The 26891-nt window shown below is 36.7% G+C and overlaps 1 pseudogene; it reads left to right on the forward strand.

The window, feature by feature from the left end:
• The first annotated feature begins 878 nt into the window (after nt 1-878).
• Nucleotides 879-26891, forward strand: part of LOC138804600 (small ribosomal subunit protein uS5 pseudogene) — a 113530-nt pseudogene continuing 87517 nt past the window's right edge.

The following is a 26891-nucleotide window of genomic DNA, read 5'->3' on the forward strand; positions in this document are numbered from 1 at the left end:
ATTTCAGCAGACTCTTACTAGTAAAATGTGACTTAAACTGCCATTAAAAAAAATGGTCTCTGAAAGTTTTTACAAGAAAAAACCCAGTACTGGGAAGGTGGCTCAGTGGTAGAGTGTTTGCCTACTTAAGCAGTAAAAGCCAGCAGTGGTGCTATGGCTCAATGGTAGAGTGCTAACCTTGAGATGAAGAGCTGAGGGACAGCACACAGGCCCAGAGTTCAGGCTCTACCACTGCCAAAAAAAATCCAAACATTTGTCATTTTTCACAAAAAGATTCAAATAGTTTTTGTTTTTGAAATTTTATTTACTTTTCCAAGTAACTTTCAATTCCAATTACTTAGGTGATATAGAAAAAATTGAAGACTTGAATGTTTTAGAAAACCAGTTATTTCTTAAAATTCTTAGAGAATGGGTAGCATTATTCAATATCTTTCCAAAATTATTGATCATAAAGCCACTAAGATCTTCTAGTTACACAGTTTATTGTATATAACAAACAATAATGAGTAATAAAAGAATAGGAATATAGTAACTTCATTTTGTAAATCTTTACATAAGTTTGAATTTTAGTAGAAGCAATAATTAACAAATCAGACCCCTCAAAGTATATTGAATCAATAACTTGGAGTAAAAAAAATTAAGATAAGTTCGAGAAAAAATAAATAAATTAGGTCTACAAAATGTAAAAATGATAGGCATAGCAAGTTTATCTGTAGAATTATTTTTATTATGGCAAATCTGGTTTGTTATAATAGGCTTTTAGTTGGTTTCTGTTATTGTTATCACACCCAATACTTTATTCTTTTTTTTTCAAGCAGGTAGAAAACTCATTTATTAACAGAGAACAGCCCTTTTTAAAGCCAAAAAGAGTGGGTGGCATGGCAGGGGAGGAAGAGGAACCAATCACTGTCAAGGTCACACCCTATCATGTACCTAAGCTTCCACGGGCTGGTCATGCACTGAATATAAGGTAAATTGGGCTCTGCCCACTCTACTCTCTCTTAGCACCATCTTTGCTGTAGAGCACTTGCCTTGCCAATACTTTATTGTTTATCAGCATGTTATATTTAGTTGTATAAAGGTTTCAATTCAACTTATCAATTTATCAAAACTTGATCAACATTATTTCTTCCATCATTCTTGCCTCTCAATTTTATATACATATATATATATATATGTTATATATGTTATATATGTATACATGTGTTTTGGTGCTGATGCTGGGGCTTGAACTCAGGGCCTGAGTTCTGTCCTCCAGCTTTTTCATTCAAGGCTGAAGTTGTAGTTATTGAGCCACCCTTACCTCTATGTCTTGTTTTTGGATGATTAAATGTAGATAAGGGTCTCACATCCTTTCCTGACCTTGATGGCTTCCAACTTGATCCTGGAATCTCAAGCCTCTGGATTATAAACATGAGCCACTGAAGGCAGGTCCAGTAGTCCATTCTTAACCAAGCATCTAAAATGGATTTTATGATCCAGGGTGATTACCACACTGGTAGGTATTATGTTTGTATTCCAGGCAGGAAGAATAGAGGATTTATGGTATGCTGCATATGCAGCATGAGTTTTCTTTGGTTATCAGCAAAGTAACACAATTCCTGAAAGTCCTACTTGGTCCAGTTTTTACAGTGCATTTGTCTTAATTATGTCATTGTGTCATAGGACCACCAGTATTTCCAAAAGATCTTTGGAAATTCACCTGTAAACTAGGGTTTATGACTACTTTAAATGATATCTGGTAATAATAATGATTGATAATAAAACACATTGGCTCTGGAGTAGAAAACCAGAAGCATTAACTATGAGAGTCTATATGTACTATAATAAAATAATACCAACTCTAAGCAAATGAAGCATTGGGTGTTGCTATAGATTAAACTAAGTGAGAACAGAAATGAATATGTTTTAAAGTGTAAAGTTCAATAGATCTGGCTTTTTAGCTATCTCTAGAAATCATTTGTTATGATGTTCTTGAGAAGGTCACTTGCTGTCTGGAGGGGTCACAAATTATATCTGCCAGTGATAATGACATATGTTATATGACTTGATAGAACTGAGAAATTGTGAAAATCAGTTGGTTTCCTAAGGCATATGGAAAGGTGGGTGAATTAAATTAAGTATTAATGTTAAGTATTTCATGTTCTCTTTGTTTGGTATGAACACACATTATTCCCCTTGCATTATGCTGTAGTAGGAAACTTTTATTTAGCTAGCATGTTATTAAATTACCTTCTTAAAACATTTGGTATGTAATCTAATGGTCCTCAGTTTTATGTATATCAAAGCAAAATTCTTAATTATGCAGTAAAACAGCAAATATTATCTTTACCTATTTCTTCACAGTGATATTTTCAGTGATAGCATTTATATAATTTGAGTAATTAAGGCAAGAATGTTGCTTCCTTGCAAATTGTACCAAGAGAAAATGCCTTCATAACAGCCACCGCATGGAGTTGGCTAGATGTCCTACGTATACAAATGCATAAATGGAAGACAGATGTACTCAGCCAGATAGAAGAATGAGTTCCACAAAGACAAATATCACACATATAGAATGTAGTCCCAATAGAGGACCATCAAGCTTGTAGAAGGCTAACAGAAAGCAGGAAGAGGGAATGAGAAACAGTAATAGAGGGGGTATATATGATCAAAGTATATTATATCCATGGATGGAAAGGTCAAAACGAAGCCTATTACTTAAGAAAGAAAGAAAGAAAAGAAACACATTTTGATACTAAAACAAAAACTCGGGGATATTATCATAAAAGCCCACTGGGGAAAATAAGGAAAAGGTATTGGCTTTGCATCAGAAAACTATTTCAAAGGCAGCCTGTTCACAAAGTGGAATATTCATGAATAAAAATAGATCTACTAGCTGTGACTTTTTGTGTAAACAAAACTTTGCCCCATGAATGAAAAATATCCTCCGAACAACAGAGTTCTGCAATGAACTTAGTGTTCCTTCATTATATTTGGGCTTGTGTTTCAGTGATATTTCTAAAATCAATTGTAATTCTGTTATTTTCTTTTGTCATATTATGTCTCTGTGAACACACACGTAGAAAGATTTTACCTCTTTCCTCTGGGCTCAATCTTTTTTGTCTATTTTTTATACATTTTTTATTGAAAAATGGTGTACAGAGGGGCTACAGTTCCATGAGCAAGGTAATGAGTATATTTCCTACTGAGCATTGTTGCTTCCTCCTTTGTTTTCCCATTACCATCCCTTCCCTTCCACCTACAACTACCCCCCCATCCCTGCCGAAGTTATAAAGTTCGTTTTCAACATAGTGTTTTGTATATCTCATTGTTACAATAGGTCAACCTGTATCCTCATTTAAGCATTTTGTTTTTTCCCTTCCCCTCCCCGACTTAGAGGAGTGTATATACAAGATGCATGGCACTGACACCATGGGATCCCTTATGTGCAATAGCTAGTACATGTGTAGGACAAGCAGAAAAGGCCAAAAACTATGTATATATGACCATATAAGATGATGTTAAGCAAAATGAGCCCCAAGATAGGGACACAAATATCTTTTTTCTTTCTTGCTATTGTTTATAATGTATTTATAATGTACCATGTGATTTTTTTTGTTGCTTTGTATGTTCCTCCCCCATGGGCTTAATTGTTTTTTTGTATCTAAAGATTGAATATGAAGGATAAACTCCTGCCTTATTCCCCCAATCAAGTAAAACATCACGTGCATGCTCACATGCTTGTCTGAAGCCAGGTCATTCCAACCTTGGCTTAGCTGACAGCCCCTCATCCAGGAGCATCCCATTCTAGACCTGGCTAAGAATACCACCTTTAGCCCCCAAGAGACCATAGCCTATTTTTTAATTTTCTGTCTCCTTTAAGACCCATATAAACCAGATCCCAAATCTACTCCCTTACACAACCTCCATATCTACAGGAGGGTCTGTACTCCTTGCTGGCAATAAACAGTCCTAGGCTAGTGAAGATCACATCCTGTCTATTCCTTTCCCATTCGCCTCCATTTTCCTAACACATGTCACTTCCCTTTTCACATCACCTTAATCAGGAACATCTGAATATTAATTAGCTTTTGAGGTTAAACAATTTTTTACCATTTAAGATTTTCTCATACATTAAGAGACTCTCTAGGCCATTTTGTATGCATGTGAAGAGACTCACAGATTATAATCAATTCTCACTTGTAGTAAACCTTTTGGCATAAGCTCATATAACACCCTCAGCATAAACTTATGTACTATCTCTGCATGTGTAGGCTTGATAAAGTATCTCTTCATGGGACACTAAAGGCTGCTTCAAGAAGACTATCTTTCTATCTTCGAAAACATGTTGCATAATTTTCATGCTGGTCCAATAAGGTGGAAAAAATTATCATTTTGTTTGTTTGGAACCTACATTTCTATATTTAATAGCACAAGTTCAGTGATTGCCTGGACTAATGAATCTCAACCAGTACAGCTAAGCACTCATATTCTTTTCCCCCATTGTTCAGTCATTTCTGAGGGTATCCTACTTACCTTTATGGGTAATTGGGTATGTTACAGTCTATAGCATTCAAACCTAGGAGAGAAAGTTGGTAAAAGTCCTGGCCAACCTCTTTCCTTTTAAGTATGTAGACTAGAAGTTTTGAGCATTGTTTCAGTCTTTTGGACCAAGTCTGGAGGATGAATTTTCTGACAAGGAATATTAGGAATTATTTCACAGTCTCTGCAACACAATGGATTGCTTACAACCTAGAATCAGCCACTATAGTTCTAACATTAGCCTTCTGATTTTAAGTATCTTTGTTCTGCAATATTTTAAAAGATTCATTTATTTGAAGACTTTATATGGTCATGAAATTATTCATTGAAAAGAGGTTGTACCATACATTCAACTATATGTAGTTAATAAAAACAATGAATGGAAATGGTACTGTGGCTCAAATGGTAGAGTGCTAACCTTGAGCTGAAGAAGTGAGTGACAGCACCCAGGCCCAGAGTTCAAGCCCCACGACCAACAAAAAAAGTAGTTCTTGTAACTAAAAACAAGTAATTATGGGAAACGGTTGACTGATAACCTATGGACATAATTGTTTTGTAGTCCAGATGTTAGCTACCAGCTTCTCCACAAAAACTTCCTTTAGACAGGAATGGATGAGAAAAATCATTTTGCCCTTGCTTCTTGATCATCCTCTAGTTTTTGCTAGTTTAGTACCTTAGGGCTACAGTCATTACCTTACTAAATCCTGGTTAAAGTGTTATTAACTCACATCAGACTTTCTATTTTTTAAGTAATTTGATGCATAATTTATATTAATTTCCTTTATTTTGCTTTTGGTTCAGAGTCTATGCTTTGGAAAGCAAAATCTTTATCAATTGAATTTTCATACTTACAATTATTTTGATTTCAAATAACTTACAATGATATGAATATAAAGTCAAAGACTTTCAGAAATATGAGTATGTTCTTGTTAGAAGTATTTTTCTTTTTTTTGTTATTTCAGAAAAATTCACTTTTGAAAAGTTTGGATGTTAAGAACAATTTCATGTCTAGGATCTCTATCCTTTATAGTTTTGCTTCCTTTAAACCAACGTTTCTTAGAGCTAGAGGTATGGGTCAAATCAAATTCACAAATGTAAAATCCTTACATTCAAATCCCAGTAATGCCAACAACTTGTAATAAAAGAAATAACAACTAATATTTCATGGCTTACAACATCCTTGTGGGAAACACTTCATATACTATTTAATATGTTCTTAAAACTATGTGTTATAATAATAATGTGAATGAATACACTGAATAAGTGTACCTATTTCAGAAAAATAGAAAGATGGAGATACTATTAAATACTATATAACCTATTTTACAATATATGGTATGTGTATGTGTGCAGGTGAACGTGTATTTTCAAGGTACACATATACACATGCACCCACTGTATTCCAAAGCACAGCCATTGTGTTGTTGAAAGAGGGAATTATAGATATAATGAAGGATTGTTTTCAAAGAAACTAAAGAAAAGTAGAAGGTAATGTGTATATTTTGAGAGGTTCTTCATTATGAAGAATAGTTTAATGAGCTATATACACAAGGGCACCACCATGGAAATTCTTCTGCAATTGTCTTCTATCATTTGAGACAGATGATTAGATAGCTCAGAGACCTTTACATAACTCCTGGAAAATACATTGTTCTCTAGCTAAAGGGAACAGAAACTCAGCAAGCAACTTAAGAAACATGTTAGCAACCTTAACTATTTAATGTGCTGGAATGAACAGCAAACCCACAGGATGAACTTGTATGAAACCTAAATACAGTATCTGTAGATACTGCATTGTGCAGCAAAGTTAAAACTGTATTCTTCATAAGGCTGATGCACCCAAGTACAAATCAAAAATCAGTAAATGAGGCTGCTCCTCTGAGACACAGTCTGGACTAAGTCTCTTCCTGACATTACCTGCTGTGCCACAGAATCCAGCATGTTTTGGCCAAGTAGGTTATGGTGTCCCTGAGAATAGCATCCTGGCATTTAATCCAGTCAATGATTATTTTCTCCGGATTTAGAAAAACAGCTGTGGCACTTTACTTGACAAACTAGATGAAAATCCCCAAGAGGTCTTTATCATTTCCTCTGACTTCTGTACCCTTAAAAAAGCTTATTTATCAACTGAAAACTCCCTGCAATTTGTTGAACCTTTGAGTACTATTTCATTGTTCCAATTATTTTTAATTGAACATGTTCTCACTTTTTGTGCATTATACACATTCGTGTTTTCATATTCATGGTGGCACATTTCTTTGTAAAGTTGATAAACAATTTTGAACTCAAAATTGTCCTACATGTCACAATGCCACAGCTGTAAGCTGCAGTAATAAAATATGAGTGGCAAGTCTACATCAGAACAAACAAGGTCATAACCAAATGACTGCTAAGATTAGATTTGTCTTTATCATTTGCTAATTGCTTGTTTTTAGAGTGTCACAGCCTATGTATTGTAGCTATGTTAACATATTTACATCACTGCTTTTTTAAAAAAAGGTAATGAATGCAACTCTCAGTGTGTTTTATATGTAAGAAGCAACAATAACAAATGTGTCAGGCAATGTTCTATGTATTAGGGAAAGATAGGAATAAATGATTAGTCCTATCTTAAAATGTTTTCAGCCCACTTAGAGATATGGATAAGTAGTATACACATACAAGTTTATGAATGAATGAAAGCATAAACATGAGTATCAAGCTTTAAAAAGTAAAAAATGTAATCATTTTTTGTGGCTATTGGTCATTTGCAATATAAAACCATCTTCCAGGATATCATAAAAACATTCATTATTATTTGTAACATTCACCAAGGAAATAAAGAATAATAAGAATGAAGTGTTTATGTTGATAATAATAATATTGGATGCATGATTTCTGGTCTTTGATAAATTTTCTTCATCTTTCTCATTATAGTCTCTTTATGGTTACTCTGATTGGTAACTTTTACTGGGGAACCAGAAATATAAAGCAGATTTTCCCCCAGGTTGTAATACATGTGTGTGAATGAAGTATCTAAGTAATTTACCTATGCCTTCCAAAAAATTCCTTTTTCTATTATAGACCATATCTGTTTTACCAAAGCCTTGATTTATATAATAAAATGATAAGAATAAGGTCATACTTAAACTGACACATAAATGTTTTACATATAATGAACACTGCGAGACATATCAAAACAGATTTGAGTTAACATTTTTTTGTTTGGGTGGGGGTGCTCAGTCCTCTAGTGTTTGTTGAAATGGAGTTTTGAACTATAAATTAGATATACAATTTAATTATTCTTTCACTCCTAATTTTCCTTTAGATATTTTTGTAACATAGACATCATACTAGTTTGTTTTCTGTGCACATTTCTGAGCAAACACTTTACGAAGTTGTAAAATATCTTTTTTTGAAGAGTGTCGAATACACTTATTTTCTCTAATCACCTAATGGGAAGCATTAATTGGATCTCAGTGCTCATTAGAAGGCTTGGTGGTGGGCAACAAAGTTGGAAAAGTAAAACTCTTACTACTGCTGAGTACCACATAATCTCTTTATGGAAAGGGGAAGGGGGACTTTTCAATGAAACCACATCTATAAAAGGAGAAATTTACTAGTGCTGTTCCAACAATTATTCAATTGCATATGCATAAAATGATCATTCAAATATAGGATTCTAGGAAATATTTGATCTAAAAGACACAGAGTATCTACTCTAAATTACCATTACTCAATGGATTGCCATTCAGAAAGTATGCATAGGCACTTGGAATGCAAGACAAAGATGCAAATACATAGTAAAATTCTTTGTTAATGAACAAACATTTACTATTTTAACATAATTACATATTAAATATTACATATTACCTCACACAATCACTTAATCACAACCAGGTGCTTGTTTTAATGGGTCACCCATAATCTTAAATGTGGTATATTAAGATAATTTCATCCCTATTTCAGATACCAAAGGAATAAGGATGTCAATCAATTTTCTTATTACTTCAAGAAGTGATGGAGAAATTATAGACTAGGCTGAATGAGCCTAAAGTTTTTAGATCTTCCTCAATAATATGGCTATTTTCATGTTAATTATGAAGAAAAGCTACTTCTCTTTGGACTTTGGAAAGGGCTGTTGTGAAAGAGAAAGTTTCAAGTTCTGAGCCTGAAAACAGCCAGTACTTCATCCTGTAGTTTTCCTCTTGCTTTTTGAAATCCTCCATTTTATGTTCACCACCTCTCTACCTGCCATGGTCAGACCTTTGACTATAACAAACAGATCTGTCAACTCACCTTTTCAGCTTACCTTTGTACCTATCTCCAAACATTTGCTGGATTTCTACTTTTAGTAAAATCTCTTTACAAGTAGTTTTAAAGCCCGTCATAAAGTGCTTGACAAGGCTTTGTAATTCTCTGAGAATTCAAGTTCACAAAGATGGAATTTCATATATTCTCACCTATTTCCCCTTCCTTGTGACTAGCCATTTTCTTATCACTACTGAAAACTTTGTATAAAATGTCAGTTGTATTTCTCAGAAATTTCATGTACCAGGAACTCCATTTTGTTTTTTCTTATTGTTAGTTACTTTTTCTTAATAAGTTTTTTATTGTGAAAATACTGTACAGAGGGGTTACAGTTACATGAGGAAGGTAATAAGTACATTTCTTATCCAGCATTGTTGCCTCCTCCTTTGTTTTTCCCCTATCATACCTTCCTTCCCACCTCTACAACTACACTTCCCCCACCTAAATTGTAAAGTTCGTTTTTCTACATAGTGTCTTGTACATCTCATTGTTACAAGGCAAGTGCTCTACCACTGAGCCACCTTGCCAGCCCCCATCTCATTGTTACAATGGGTCAACCTGTATCCCTCATTAAACATTTTGTTTTTTCCCTTCCCCTCCCCAAATTATACCAACATCAAATGCAGTGAAAATGGGTTATACCGTGGGGGAGGAACATACAAAGCAACAACAACAAAAAAATGACATGGTACCTTATAAATACATTAGAAGCAATAGCAAGAAAGAAAAAAAACACTTGTGTCCCTATCTTGGGGTTCATTTTGCTTAACTTCAGCTTATCTGGTCATACCTACATAGCTTTTGACTTTTTCTACTTGTCCCATACATATACTAGCTATTGCAAATAAGGGAAACCATGGGACTTGTGTTTTTTTGGGCTTGGCTTACTTCATTTAATATAATTTTTTCCAAGTCTTTCCATTTCCTAACAAATGGGGCAATGTCATTCTTTATGATGGAGGCATAGAATTCCACCTGTAGAAAACTAAAGCTAGATCTTTATATATCACCCTGCACAAGAATCAACTCCAAGTGGATCAAAGACCTCGGAGTCAAAGCAGACATCCTGCAAACATTACAGGATGGAATAGGAGAAACCCTAGGTCTCCTTGGCATAGGCCAAAATTTTCTTAAAAGAGACCCAGAAACACAACAAATCAAAGAAAGCTTGGACAAATGGGATTGCATGAAGCTGTAGCGTGTCTGCATGGCAAAGGACATAGCTAGCAAGATCAATAGAAAGCTCACGGATTGGGAGAAGATCTTCACTATGGCTAATTTGACATTATATTTTGTTTATTTGAATCTTTGTAGTGAACCATTAATAATGACCAGTTTTGTCTTCTCTATTATTGGAGGTATATTTTCCTTGAGAATGGATTTCTTTTGTGAAAGTCTCTATTACCAAGCCGGACTACACTGGGTAGTCGGGTGCCTAAAAGTCCAGTGCCAAGCTTGGCCTCATGGATCCTTTTTTAAAATTTATTTATTTATTTATTTATTTATTTATTTATTTATTTATTTATTTTTATTTTATTTTGTTCATTTATTTATTTATATTTATTTATTTATTTTTGGGTCCGGTCGTGAGGCCTGAACTCTGGGCCTGGGCACTGTCCCTCAGCTCTTCAGCTCAAGGCTAGAGCTCTACCACTTGAGCCACAGTGCCACTTCTGGCTTTTTTTCTTTTTGCATATGTGGTGCTGAGGAATCGAACCCAGGGTCTCAGGCATGCAAGGCAAGCACTCTACCACTGAGCCACCTTCCCAGCCCCCTCATGGATTCTTTTAAAGAAGAAAACCCATCTCCTTGTTTGCTCAGGGGTGGAAAATCCCTAAGGTTTCTTTCCTGCAGGTGCAAGCCAGGTGTGGAATTACAGAAGCTTAGCCAATGCTGTAAGCAAGCATTGAGCAAGGGCAGTATAACCCATTACCATGATCATTTCTATGACCTATTACTATGACTATTCCCTAGGAACAGAAATGGAACAGTTGGCAGTGGATGCACACATATATCTTTAAATGTCAAATGAAAAGGAACTAGTCTCATGAGTGGGAGGGTATAGTTCTCTCTTTAAGACTAAGACATAAAAGCAAAATTGAGTTATAGAAACTAAGAGTAAACTCTAAGACAGTCAGGTGTGATAAGCCCTATTACAATATGTAGGGAGGTGGGATGCTTTTCATTTAGGCCCACAATGGAATGTTTACAGGTAGGCTTAGGAGGATTGCCCTGTCTGCTCAGTCTGTGTATATCTGGTGGCTTCCTGATGTCTGTATGCACCTGGGGAAAAAGGGTGAGGGTCAATCCTTCATGTTCTATCTTTGGATACATAGGAAATACGGGCCAAAGGGAAGAAGCAAGCCTTCATATAGGGTCTGTTGTAAAGTGAATTATCCCAGAAGCCACATTTAGGTAGATGGAATATTGGAGTCTTTATTACACAGTTAGCAGGGCCACAGACAGCCAGTTGTTACAAATACATGAAATATGGCTAGGAAACTATCCAGAGAAGAAAGGAAGAACAAAAACAATACTAACAAACCAATTCAGCTCTGATGGAGACCTGAATTGGGATACTATGATGACCAGATACCAACCAGGATCCAGGAGACAGGGAACAGACACAGAGACACACATGGCATGGCATCATGGCGTTTGTGCTGGTCTGGGCCTAAATAGGGTCAGATCAGGGGCAGGAACACAGGAAATTCCCAGTCTCAGGCACTGGACTGACAGGTTCAGTAACCTATCAGCCATATGCCCTTCCTCTAGGGATCTGGGCAAGCCTATTACCTGGAAGTGGGTAGAGAGGCGTTTCCTTCCCCCAGCGTGAAGACAAGATGCCAGAACCTTCATCCACCATGTGGTCAATATGGCACCAGCCAGTACTGACCTCCTTACTTCAGATCTTTGGATACATAAAAAGATTGGGCCGAGAGAGGAGAGGCAAGTCCTTCACTAACCAGTAGCATCTGCCGGTTATTCCGGCTACCTGGAAATTGTAAATAGGAGTATTTTAGTGCAGGCCTGAGTCCAGTACCACTCTCAGAAAGGGGGAGGGGGAGGAAGACATAAAATTAGAGTCACAAATTTCTCCAAGCCCTTAGAGTAGTGTTGGCATGATGGCTATGCTTTCAGCATTGCTGTTGAAAGAATTAATTGTTCTTTTTTTAAAACATAGAATAATTGTGGACGTTTCTTATCTATTGATATCTAAGAATCAGGTCTATGTGTATAAGAGGTATAATTATACAGTTTGAAAAGAAAAGGATTTGGAACATAATCTGGAATGAAATTTCAATCAAATATTAATAAACTTGTTTCTTTTTTCTTTCTAAATATCAGAATTCCTAGCAATATTGCTATGGCAACTGGACAAGGAATCCTCTAGGCTGACAAGACACATGTCTCTGACCAGAAAGAATTACTTAGTGACTTTTAATAATTGCAACATTTATAATTATGGTGGGCATCTGCTTTCAATTGATTGAATTACTAGGACTGCAGTGTCAACTTTCATTTACTTACTAGAGAGTTTTATGTAAACTGACCACGAATCACTGGGGCCAACCTGAAATATGTCATGTACTAGAAAAATTCAGGGGACCATGTGAGTTTTCTCTATCTACCCAGACAGAAGCAATGCTGGTGCAGTTAAGCTAAAGTGACTTCCAGGGATTCAGGATAAATGGCTGAGTACAGGGTAGATAACCAGTGTTCTGAGAGGGCTGTTCAAAAACAAGTCTATACCAAATATTAGACAAGCACAAGTATGAAGTCCAGGCATGCACTCTGAGTATATGGATTGGGAAAAGAAGGAAGCAGGACTGGAAAATACATAACAAAATCAACCCAGTCATCTAAGCAAGAGAATAGAACTCTAGGAGTTGCTGTGGGATTTAATACAAGAAATATTTTTTCCAGTCCTATCTTCGCTGCTGTAGAGATTAGGCACCCCATATCCTGACTCGTAGAGAATAACCTAGCTGGACAATAGCCAGGTCATCTTCACCAGAGCAGAACTTCAGAATTCACTGTGATTTCTGGAGTCTAAATTTAGATAGCCGATAAATTAATCACTAGCCTCTTTCTATGTTAAAAGTTTTTTATATTTTTTTATATCTTCATTCATGATCATCTCACATCTCCATCATTGGAGTTCAATTGCACTGATTTTATGATGAGATAAGACTTCTAATTCCCTTTCAACTTAAACTCATTTTTTTTTCTTTTAGCATGAAGATCTGAAAATAGCCAATTAATTATTTAATTACAAGAACTTTTGAGCCAGTTTGTGGTTTGACTCTCAGCTTGTCACCCAGCATGCACCTGACTGAGATGTTGTGGAGAGAGCATGTCCATCTGCACTTTCATTCCAGGTAGGATGGCAGGTGTCTATTCAATGTTTGGTCTGACTGCGGAGGCCAGTAAGCAGAAGACACATAATCTAACCAAAGCACATCGCTAAAACACCTGTGTTTGTCCCCACTTTGGCTCATGGCAAAGTGAGCATTTCATTTCTTTTTTTAATTTTTATTTTTAATTGAAAGTGTGATGAGCTTGGGGGTTACAGTTACATAGGTAAGGCAATAAGTACATTTGTTTTAAATCATCATAACTCATCCCTCTTTTTCTCCCACTTACCCCTCCCTATCCCCCCCACGTTGTAATATTCATATCCAACATAGTGTTAAGAGAGTATTAATGTTGCTGTGGTTCATAAATCGGTCTATTTCTGTGATTCCCTTTCCCTTCATATATTACATATATTACATTGTCTATTATGTACAACACAAGGTACAAAAAGAAATGAAGAAAGAATACAAAACAATAGAGAAAAAAGAATGAACGAACTATGTACAGAATCTAATGAAAACCTCTTGTTTCCATAAGTTGGAGTTAATGTTAATGTGCTTCATTATATATAGTCCTTTGCACTAAGCACTTGGGTTATTGAGATCCCCTGTTAAGAATACCATATACAGGGGCTGGGAAGGTGGCTCAGTGGTAGAGTCCTTGCCTTGCATTCATGAGGCCCTGGGTTCAATTTCTCAGCACCACATAAGCAGAAAAGGCCAGAAGTAGTGCCATGGCTCAAGAGGTAGAGTGCTAGCCTTGAGCTGAAGAGCTGAGGGATAGTGTCCAGGCCCAGAGTTCAGGCTCTGCGACTGACAAAAAAAAAAAAAAAAGAATATCATAAACATATTCTATTTCTTATCTTACAAATGAAGGAGATCATGTGACCTGATATTCTTTGGGCCTGGCTTACTTAATATAATTCATTTTTAAAGCCAATATTTTTAAAAAGAAATTTAACAGAGAAAAGAAAACAAAAAATGATTCTGATCTTGTTCTTTTTGGAAATAAGGTTTTCTTTTTTTATTTAATATTTATTTATTTTTTATTGTGAAAATACTGTACAAAGGGGTTAAAATTACATGGGCAAGATAATGAGTACATTTCTTATTAAGCGTTGTAGCCTCCTCCTTTGTTTCCCCTTCCCATCCCTTCCCAGCCTCCCCCCACCCCCCCACCAAATCCTCCCCCCCCCACCAAAGTTGTAAAGCTCGTTTTCGACATGACAACTTATACTTCTCATTGTTGCAACGGGTCCACATGTATCCTTATTTAAACGACTAGTTCTTCCCCTTCCCCTCCACAAATTATACCGACATCAAATACAGTGAAAGCAGGGGTTATACTGTGGGGGAGGGACATACAAAGCAACAAAGAAATAATCTTATAAATGCATTAGAAACAAATGCATGAAAGAAAAAAATCATTTAAATACATATCTTAGGGTTCATTTTCCTAACATCACCTTATCTGAACTTTTCTGCTTGACTTGTACATATACTAGATATTGCAAATAAGGGAAACCATGGGACCTATGTTTCTTTGGGCCTGCCTTACTTCACGTAATATAATTTTTTCCAAGTCTTTCCATTTCCTAACAAATGGAGCAATATCATTCTTTCTGATGGAGGCACAGAATTCCATTGTGTATATATACCACATTTTCTTGATCCATTCATATACTGAGGGGCATCTGGGTTGGTTCCATAGCTTAGCTATAGTAAATAATGCTGCAATAAACATAGTTGTGCTGGTAGCTTTAGTGTGGTCTCCTTTGTAAACATTTGGGTAAATGCCCAAAAGTGGGATTGCTGGGTCATAGGGGAGCTCCATGTGGAGTCTTTTGAGGAACCTCCATACTGCTTTCCAAAGTGGTTGAACAAGTTTACACTCCCACCAACAATACAGTAAGGTTCCCTTCTGTCCACATCCCCTCCAACATCTGTTGTTATTAGAGTTCTTGATTTTTGCCATTCTAACTGGGGTGAGGTCGTATCTTAATGTTGTTTTTATTTGCATTACTTTTATGGCTAGGGAGGTTGAACATTTCTTCATGTGTCTATTGGCCATCCTTCTTTCTTCTTCAGAGAAGTTTCTAACTCTCCCTCTTCGCAGATGACATGATCTTGTATTTAAAGAATCCCATAGACTCCACTCCCAAATTACTCAAGCTGATTCAAAACTGAGCAAAATCTTAGGCTTCTTAGGAAATTCTGATATTTTTAAGTAAGTTTTTTATTGTGCAAATACTGTACAGAGGGGTTACAATCACATGAACAAGGTAATGAGTACATTTCTTATCAAGCATTGTTGCCTCCTCCTTTGTTTTTCCCCTATCATCCCTTCCCTCCCATCTCCACAACTACATTCCCCACCCCCCAACCCTGTCTAAGTTGTAAAGTTCATTTTTTGACATATCATCTTGTACATTTCATTTTTGCAATGGGTCAATCTGTATCCGTATTTAAACAATTTGTTTTTCCCCTTATGCTCCCCAAATTATACCAGCATCAAACAGAGTGAAAACAGGGTTTATACCATGGGGGGAGGGACATACAAAACAACAAAAAGAAATCACGTCGTGCCTTATAAATACTATGTTAGGTACAATAGCAAGAAAGAAAAAGCCACTTGTGTCCATGGGACCTATGTTTCTTTGGGCCTGGATTATTCACTTAATTTTTCACTTAATAATTTTCTCCAAGTCTTTCCATTCACTAACAAATGGGGTGATGTCATTCTTTCTGATGGAAGCATAGAATTCCATTGTGTATATGTAGCACATTTTTAAAAAATCTATTCATCTACTGAGGGACATCTGGGTTGGTTCCATATCTTAGCTATGGTAAATAATGCTGCAATAAATATAGTTGTGTTGGTAGCTTTCATATGGCCTTGTTTGTGATCATTTGGGTAAATGCTAAAAAGTGGGATTACTGCGTCATAGGGGAGCTGTATGTGTAGTCTTTTGAGGAACCTCCATAGTACTTTCCAAAGTGGTTGAACAAGATTACACTCCTACTAACAATGAAGTAGGGTTCCCTTGTGTCTGAAATTCTGGTATTTTAATGGGATGTAAGAATACCTGCCTAAACTTTTCCCTGAGGGAAGATATTATGTTTCATATCTTAGTATGCTAATATCCTACATTGTACCAGGAGGGAGACAATATCTCTTATTGCCAAGGTTATGTGGTATTTCTAGATTTTTATTCTAGAATTTTAGATATTCTAGATAGTCTAGAATTTTTAAAAAAGATACCACACATCCAGAAACTATGAATGGACCCATGGACAATTTTATCTAATTATTTTCAATGTGACTATTCATAAGATGTTCTTTCCCCACACAGATTCACACCATACTTGCATCCACATAAACAATATTGTATAAAAATCTGTGGATGCACACAAGATATCCACAAGTTTAGTTCTATAATCATGATTGGGGATAGAAATGTTAGGGTGAGATGAACAAATGGACAGGAGAACAAGAGAGGGATGATAGGTGACTAAACTTACTCCAATCATTTTCATAATCTAATCCCCTTAAATTTGGTTGTAGGCTCTAGACCCAGGCAGAGATGTTTCAGGGTGGATGTCACAATGGTGCATTTGGGCAGAGACATAGCAGCTTCTCTCCATTGCACTAAACCAAACTTCACTATTCCAACCCACTGGTTCACCATGAGGGTATCTGTGGACTCAACACCCTCCTCAGAGTGGATGTCACTCTTCCAACAACGAGTGTGTGGCTGTCAATGGTTCTTCATCCTCAGTCACAGTAGCAGATGAGAAAAAAAATGAAAAAGGATTGGTTAAACACCTGTAGAAAACTAAAGTTAGACCTTTATATATCATCCTGCACCAGAATAAACTCCAAATGGATCAAAAAAGTTAAAACAGACACCCTGAAAACATTACAAAAAGAATAGGAGAAAATCTAAGGCTCAGGCAAAAATTTTCTTAATAAAGACCTAGAAACAACAAATCAAAGAAAGGTTGGACAAATGGGATTGCATGAAGCTGCAGACCTTCTGCATGGCAAAGGACATAGCTAGCTAGATCAATAGAAAACTCACAGATTGGGAGAAGCTCTTCTAGCCATATAACAGACAACGGCCTCCTATATTCTCCAAAAACAAATCCTCAAAAAACACCTGCTCCATTAATAAGTGGGCTAAAAACATAAAGAGAGACTTCTCCAAAGTGAAAATAAGAATGGCCAATAGACACATGGGGGAGTGAAAGGATGGTAGGGGAAAAGCAAAGGAGTAGGTAACAATGCTCAATAGGAAATGTACTTATTACCTTACTCATGTAACTGTAACCCCTCAGTACAGTATTTTTAAAGTAAAAAAAAAACATAAAAAGCAAAAAAAGAAATGTAAATCAAAACAACATCGAGACTCCACCTCACCCCAATTAGAATGACTATAAGCAAGAACTCTAATAACGGATGCTTTAGGAGATGTGCCCAAAAGGGGACCCTCCTGCATTGTTGGTGGGAACTCTAAACTTGTTCTAGAACTCTGGAAAGCAATGTGGAGATTTCTAAAAAGACTACACATAGAACTCCCCTATTATCCAGCAATCCCACTTTTGGGCATTTACCCAAGTGATCACAGATAATGTCATATCAAAGCTACCAGAACAACTATGTATATCACAGCATTATTCACCATAGCTAAGTTATGGAACCAACCAAGATGCCCCTCAGTAGATTAATGGATCAAGAATATAACAAAGGCAGCATGGTACTGGTACAAAAACAGACCCAAAGACCAATGGAATAGAATAGAAGATCCAGAAATAAAACCACACACATACAATCAGCAGATATTTGACAAAGGAGCTAAAAACATACAGTGGAGGAAATACAGCCTCTTCAACTACTAGTGCTGGGAATACTGGGAGGCCACATGCAGAAAGCAAAGTGGACCTCAGCCTATCACCATGCACCAACATCAACTCAAAATGGATTAAAGATGTTAACATCAAATTGAATTACTGAAACTACTGCGGGACAGAGTAGGAGAGATACTTGAACTAATAGGCACTGGAAGGAACTTCCAGGGTCACAACAAATTGGAGAGAGACTCAACAAATGGGGCTACCTTAAAATAAAAAGTTTCTGCACAGCTAAAGTTGTAGCAGCCAAGCTAGAAAGACAAATAACTAACTGGGAAAAAATATTTACCAGCAATATGTCAGAAAAGAGGTTAATATCAAGTATATACAGGGAACTCAAGAAACTAATCTCTCCCAAACTTAACAAATCAATTACTAAGTGGGCAAGAGAACTAAAGAGAGACTTCTCAGAAGAAGAGAGAAAAATGGCAAAGAAACACATGAGGAAATGTTCACCATCCCTGGTTGTAAAGGAAATGCAAATAAAGTCAACTCTATGATAACACCTTACCCCAATCAGAATGGCCCACATCCTCAAGTCAGCCAACGACAAATGCTGGAGGGGATGCGGAGAAAGAGGAACCCTATTACACTGCTGGTGGGAATGTACACTTCTACAACCACTTTGGAAAGCAGTCTGGAGGGTCCTCAGAAAGCTAAATATTGACTTCTCCTATGACCCAGCCATACCACTTCTAGGCATCTATACTGAACAATAGGAACCAGTGTACAAGGACACATGCACCTCCATGTTTATTACACCACTGTTCACAATGGCCAGGATATGGAAACAACCCAGATGTCCCCCCCCATCTGAATAGATCCAAAAATTGTGGTACACATGGAATATATACACAATGGAATATTATGCAGCCATTAGAAAGGACAAAATAATGGCATTTGCAGGGAAATGGATGGAGCTAGAAGAAATCATGTTGAGTGAGGTAAGCCAAGAGCAAAGAGACAAACAGTATATGGTCTCCCTGATAAGTTGATGTTAAATCCAAAACATAGGTGATACAAAATTAACAAGGCTTAAAAAACAAACAACTTTCACTCATATGGTTGAATTACTACTAAATAACCCCATGCTGCTGATCACATATATGGTATATATGTGTACACTGGAGGGAAACCAGGAGGAGGACACAGAACTGGAGGGAGTGATGGGAAGACATACAACAGTGGGACCCATCAGCTGCACTAGACATTGATCAAAACGATCTAAGCAACTCAATGGCAGCAATAGGTAGGAGAGAATGAGTGGGAAAGCGAGCAGCCAACGCTATGCATAACAAATGAAATGTACATATCACCTGATGTGAAAGAAATAACTGTATTGTCAAACCTCATAGAAATCATAAATGTTATAGACCATGATAGACAATTTGCTCCATGAAAGTAAGAATGTGTTTGTGACTTTAACAAAGTATCACTATCTCACAATACTGTGAAATTTGAGAAATTATGTAATCACTTAATCACAATAAAGAATTTGAAAAAAAAATAAAATGTGGTATATGACACTGGCCCATTTGTTAGGAAATGGAAAGACTTGTAAGAAATTATATTAAGTGAAGTAAGCCAGGCACAAAGAAACATAGGTCCTATGGTTTCCCTTATTTGCAATAACTAGTATGCATCTAGGTCAAGCAGGAAAGGTCAAAAGCTGTGTACATAAGACTCTATAAGCTGATGCTAAGTGAAAGGAACCATAAGATTGGGATACAAGAGGTTTTATCTTTCTTGCTGTTGTTTTTAATGTACTATGTGATTTTTTTGTTTGTTTTGTATGTTCTTCCACCTTGTATAACCCCTGTTGTCACTGTATTTGATTCCAGTGCCCTGCATCTTGTGTATACATTTTTCTAATTTGGGGAGGGAAAGGGAAATAGCAAAATGCTTAAACAGGATACAGGTTGACCCATTGTAACAATGAGATGTACAAGACACTATGTTGAAAATGAACTTTACAACCTGGGTGGGGGGAGGGAGGAGTTGGGGAAGTGAGGAGGGAGGGGATGGTAGAGGAAAAACAAAGGAGGAGGTAACAATGCTTCATAGGAAATGTACTCATTACCTTACTCATGTAACTGTAACCCCCTGTACAGTATCTTTACAATATATTAAAAAATAAGTTAAATAAATTTAGTGGGAAAATACAAATACATGGTTTTGATGTGAAATGCAACATGTTTTATATTACACTTTTTATTAATCTTATTTATTTATCTTTTTTGTTTGTGGTGGGGCTTGAACTCAGGGCCTGGGCACAGTTCCTGAGCTCTTTTGCTCAAGGGAATACTCTATTACAGGGCCGTTTCCAAATTTTTAGTGTTTAATTGGGGTTAAGAGTCTCATGAAGACTTTTCTGCCTAGGGTGGCTTCAAGCTGTAATCCTCAGATCACTGCCTCCTGAGTCGCTAGGATTACAGGCTTGAGCCACTGGCACCTGGCCCAACCATAGTTTTTTTGTACAGTGTGAATTAGAGCATTCAAGCTTACTTTTATCTCTCACTTCTGAATTTTGTAGTTCTCTTTCTTTTCCATAAAATTAAAGCTTTTTAAAACTACTTGATTAAAAAAGGGTAAGCTTGGAAGAATATTTTCTCACTACAAAGCTGTAGATCAAACTTTGTGTCATAACACTTTCTCTGTGACTATTCTAGCTAATAGAGGTGTCTTTCAAGACACTTCAATTTTAGAGAATGTTGCTATATCCTTTGATTCTAATTTCAGAAGGTTTGAAATTCTGATCTGAGGTTGTTAAATATTTATGATGTATTGGGAATAAGTTGATGTCTCTGTTTCTTGGTTTCTTGAAGGTGTGGCCTATTGTGCAGCTGTGAAGGGCTTAGAATAACACACAGACACACGCGTGCGCGCGCGCGCACACACACACACACACACACGAACCAAACAAACAAAAAACTTTCTAAGGCCCACTGGCTGTAGGCCTTCTTCACATTAGGACAAAGCTCTCCCATCTTTAAAGCTCATTGCATTTAACGTGTCAGGCAAGATTATTTTGGCATTTGTCCATTGTATCATGTTCATGCTACTACTGGCTAATAGCACCTGAAATTATTTTTGCTCTAGACCTTTTCTATTCTCTTCCAACTATCACTAGCCTTTCTAGGATTGAAATCTTAAAGACACTCAGGCAGCTCAGGTGGGATCAGGACTGTTGAGGGAAGATCCCATGCTCTCAAGTTACTGTTGCTTCAAGTTTTTGGGAAGGTTGAGACTTCACATCCTCAAAAATACTTGTGTGCTATTCTGAAACCAACTGAAGGTCAATATTAATCACTTTTCCATATTCATCAAAGAAAAAATGCACTCAAATGTAACACTCCTAGTCTTTAATTTAGAGTGCCTAGCATTAAATTAGTAAAAATTAAATGATATAAAAGACGTTTAAATTACCTACAAGCAAAATGTGGAATTTTGTTTTCTCATTTATTTTTAGAGCATGCTGAATGCTTTTATTTAAGACATTTACTGAAGTTGAATTGAAAAGAGAGAATTGAAATATACCTGGAAAGCTTTTGATGTGAACTATTTGGGTAGTGATACAAAGAAGAAGAAGGAGGAGGAGAAGGAGGAGGAGAAGAAGGAGGAGGAAGAGGAGGAGGAGGAGGAGATGAGGGAGGAGGAGGAAGAGGAGGAGGAGGAGGAGTAAGAAGAGGAGATGAAAAGAAGGAGAAGAAAAGAAGAAAAGATGAAGAAGAAGAAGAAGAAGAGGAGGAGGAGGAGGAAGAGGAGGAGGAGGAGGAGGAGGAAGAAGAGGAAGATGAAAAGAAGGAGAAGAAAAGAAGAAAAGATGAAGAAGAAGAAGAAGAAGAAGAGGAGGAGGAGGAGGAAGAGGTGGAGGAGGAGGAGGAGGAGGAGGAAGAGGAGGAGGAAGAGGAGGAAGAAGAGGAAGAGGCATAGGAAGAAGAGGCATAGGAGGAGGAGGAGGAAGAGGAAGAGAAGGAGGAGGAAGAGGAGGAGGAAGAAGAGGAGGAGGAAAAGGAGGAAGAGGAAGAGGAAGAGGAAGAGGAGGAGGAAGAGGAGGAGAAAAGGAGGAAGAGGAGGAGGAAGAGGAAGAGGAGGAGGAGGAGGAGGAAGAGGAGGAGGAGGAAGAGGAAGAGGAGGAGGAGGAGGAAGAAGAAACATGGAGAAATCACTTTTGCTTTAGGAGTAGGAAGCAAGAGAAAGGTTAATTTTTATCTCTTACACACACATACATAGACAGAGAGAGAAAGAGAGAGAAAGAGAGAGAGAGAGAGAGAGAGAGAGACAGACAGACAGACAGACAGACAGACAGACAGACAGACAGACAGACAGACAGAGAGACGGGGGAGGGAGTGTGTGTAAAAGTAAGTGCTCTAGAATTTAACTGAAAGCCTGAAAGGACCCCGAAAACAACAGCTCCCTGCCTAGTCATTTGCAACAATTCATTTCCAAACATATGTGGCTCTGATACAAAAATATTGGTTGAAAAGATACATTAAAACTGTCTTTCTTCTTTGATACTGGATTTAGATAAAGTGTAAATTAGGGGTACTTACAACATGTTGTCTAATGAATATAATAATTAAACATCTAGATTTCATTTACTTAAATAACTTCATCTGTTCTGCAAAACCCCATTCAGGATAGTAAAAGTTATGTAACTATGCACATATTTGCAATTTCTAGGTAATTAAATCATGTATAAACAGTTAATTGTGTAGTAACAACATATTTTAATATACTTCAAGTGTAAGTAATCCATAATATTTCCAATAGAATTGTATCCAACATTTTTAAAATGTTGCTACTTGAGTAAAACAATCACATTCTTAAATCTACTGGACAGAAACATTTTTATTAAATTGTTGTAGCTATAAAATGCTAATTATGTTCATGCATGGGTTGTTCCAAAAGATATACATGGTTTTATATTTGTAGAAAACTGAATTTACAATTGCATGGTAGTTAAAAAATATCACCATAAACACTGGGTTAATGAGTCGTACATGTGTGCATAAAGCAACCTCAAGAGTATGAAGTACATTTGTTGAAATTATCTGCTTATATATATATATATGTTTGTCTATCAGAACAAAACTACCATAAGAATGAATTCTGCTTGTATGTGTGTGTGCAATTGTGTATCTCTTGTGCTGATAGTCAAGTCTTGTCATGTAAGTCATACATATATGTTCATATATCTATAAACATACATCTATATGAACTTATAAATTCATACATGCATATCTATTCACACAGAGAAAAATACACCTTTTAAAGTTTATCTCAGGATTTGAAACTGTGAATGATCTATATATTTATAGTGTTAGATTTTTCATAATCGTGAATAAGTACTCGAAAGCAACAAACAGATAAAGAAGGGTTTGTTTTGACTCATGGGTTTCAGAGATTTAGTCCACAGTTTGGCTCCACTGATTCTTGGCTCATGGTGAGGCAGAACTTCATGGTGAAGGATGCATGTGAAGAAGAAGGTTCTTCACTTTATGGTAGATAGAAAGGAGAGCAGAGACTGTAACAGGAAGTGACTAGATAGAATGTGGCCTTCAAGCACAGTCCTCCAGCGAGCCATTCATTCTACCAAGCAGCCCTGTCATCCACAGTTCCCCCACTTCTCAAAAGTCTATTTCATTTTAATATCCTAGGCATTTCTCAATCCAATTACCAATCATGATGAACACTAATGAGACCATTTCTTTTTAACTTGATACCCAAATATATCTCCTTAAATCATAAGATCTTATACCTACCCTTTAAAAGAATCATATCAGTCTCATGATAAAAAATGCATTCAGTCTCCATGAATCCCTACAGTCTTAAAAGTTGTAAACTGTTCAAAAGCCAAAGATCAAAGACTCAAGATAATTCTTTAAAACTCCAATCAAGTTATATACTTCCAACATATACAATGCACAAAATAAAAATTCACATTCCAATCAAGAGAAACAGGAGAAAAGTAGTAAATGATTAGGTCAAAGCAGGACCAAATGAGACCAAAACCCAACAGAGAAAACATTAATTTCAAAAGCTCCAGGACTGGCAACAGCATGCTGCCATTAGCTACTATGTAGTGGTTATAAGATACGGTCTCCTCAGATATATTCTAGTTATTGCAAATAAGGGAAACCATGGGACCTATGTTTCTTTGGTCCTGGCTTACTTCACTTAATATAATTTTTTCCAAGTCTTTCCATTTCCTAACAAATGGGGCAATGTCATTCTTTCTGATGGAGGCATAGAATTCCATTGTATATATATATATATATATATATATATATATATATATATATATATATATATATATACCACAGTTTCTTGATCCATTCTACTGAGGGGCATCTGGGTTGGTTCCATATCTTAGCTATGGTAAATAATGATGCAGTAAACATAGTTGTGCTGGTAGCTTTAGTATGGTCTTGTTAAAAGATATAATCTCCTGAGACTCTAGATAGCTCCAATTGGATGCCATTACTATTTGCAGCTTTCCTGGCCCTTCTCTTGGGGTGGGTCTCTTCTCTACCTATGCTTTGCTTAGGAAATGTTTGCTCTGCAACATACTGGAGTCTCCATTACAACTTATGTGTCAACCTAAGAACTTCATACATTGTCCTTGCAGAAGCTGTCTGCAGGGATCCTGATTCTGTGTGTCTGGCCTTTCAAAATTTCCTTTGAAATCTAGTTGAAAGTTTTCATTTCTCCAAACTCTTGCTTTCTGCTTGCTGCAAATCCAGCATCACATTGAGATTGCAAAGGTCTGATAACATCTCAAGCAGGAATCATGCCTCTTGGGAACATGGCCCCCTTGATCTCTGAGTGGCCTGGGGAGCTATAGGCACAGAACTGAATCCTAAAGAAACAACTTCCTAGGTGACTCTGTGGAAGGAAGTTACCGCAGAAGGGCTAACTTCCTAAGGCAAAGTCTTTCAATGAGTATACTTTCATCCCCTTGAGCTTGTTATAGTTGGGGTCTTATTAATTTCTGAAATGCCCTTCAGGTATCTTTTCTATTATCAGGTTTTTTTTAAATTTAATTTTATTTTATTTGTGTACATACTGTACAGAGGAGTTACAATTACATGGGCAGGATAATGCGTACATTTCATACTTAGCTTGTTTATTATGGTTTTTATCTCTTTAGAAACCATGCTTTCCTTAGCCCCAATTCTATGTTTCTTTTTTTTTTTTGAAACAAACTGAATTCTTTTAGTATTTTTTTTAATTTACCGTGGATTGAATACTTTCTTTAAATCTAGCTAAAAAGCTAGTAACAATTATGTGAGCTGAAATGAGGGGCTGTTTTAAATTTCTTTTATCAGATCAGTCAGTTAGCCTGAAATAGTTTCATTTAAAGTCTCAGGCTGTGGACAAAATGAGGACACATTCTTTGTCAGAATATGAATGACCTCTAGTAGTGTTCCTGACAGTGTTTTTCCCATCTGAAACCTCATGAGGCTAACATCACTGCATTTCTGTAGGTCTTTGAAGCTCCAACCAGAACCATGGGTTAATTTATACTTATAGTGTTTTGGGGATTCTCTAGCCTGCTTCTCCAAGCTATTCTAAATTCCTTCCCCAACCCTTTCCACAGACATCTGAACCATGTCAACCTGACTACAGAAAACTCTCACTTATCTTGTATCAGTTGTTATACTTTCCCCCAAATTTGCAAATTTTCTATGACAAACAAGTACCAAGTTTGTTTTTTTTTTTTTTTTTTTTTTTGGGGGTCCAGTCGTGGGGCCTGAACTCTGGGCCTGGGCGCTGTCCCTCAGCTCTTCAGCTCAAGGCTAGCGCTCTACCACTTGAGCCACAGCGCCACTTCCGGCTTTTTTCTTTTTGCTTATATGGTGCTGAGGAATCGAACCCAGGGCCTCAGGCTTACAAGGCAAGCGCTCTACCACTGAGCCACCTTCCCAGCCCACAAGTACCAAGTTTTAAATCAGATTACAAACCACAATTCTGTTAAGAAGAATATAATCATATGCATAATAAAAAATAAAAATTCATGTTTTCTTTCATATGTACGAGGTATTTTAATCTTTAGGAAAATATCTAAAATTAAAATTCATTGAAATTCTTTTTTAATGTAATGTGGAAACTGCATAGACCATTATCCAGTTTAATGGCCATTTGATAATTTCTTCAAGATCTTCCAGAGGGGATTAATATATGAATAACCGCTTATAGGCTATTTTGTTACCCATTTTCCTATGTCTGGTATCATTTGAGAGCTAGTGAGCTTTAGAGTGGCAATAAGGTCTTAATTTTTTACTGAAACAATTGGTGATCTTTTGACATCCAATTCCAGTATAAACTGGAGAAGGACACATTTTCAGAAAGGATCTCTATTACCTTCTTCAGAAGAAAAATTAAAAAGCCTATTTCACAATGACTGAGATTTGTTTATTGCTTCTGGTGTGTCAAGTACCTCTGTAAACACACTCTATGCAAAGCTTTCATTTCATCTCATAGTTCCTGACATGTAACTATTTGACAAATGAGGAAATAGAATTGTAGAAGGGTGTACTACAAGCTGAGCTTGTCCCCCTGACCACAGGGATACACTGCCTATCAGCCTTGCATAGTAGGAGCTTCACCGTGGCCTGATAGAATGAGGGTTGCCCAGGGAAAGCAAATGGGGGTGTTTTAATTTTCTACTCATTAGTACTACCTATACTTTGGCAAACACCTTTCATCCTTGATTGTTGATGAGCTCAAATGCAAAATATGGAACACTTTTAAACTGTTTTTTCCTGGAAGCATTTTCATGACCTTTGTCATGTTTTACAGTCC

Source organism: Dipodomys merriami, unplaced genomic scaffold (assembly GCF_024711535.1).
Source record: "Dipodomys merriami isolate MVZ:Mamm:240054 unplaced genomic scaffold, mDipMer1.0.p SCAF_37, whole genome shotgun sequence".
In the NCBI taxonomy this organism is placed as follows: Eukaryota; Metazoa; Chordata; class Mammalia; order Rodentia; family Heteromyidae; genus Dipodomys; species Dipodomys merriami.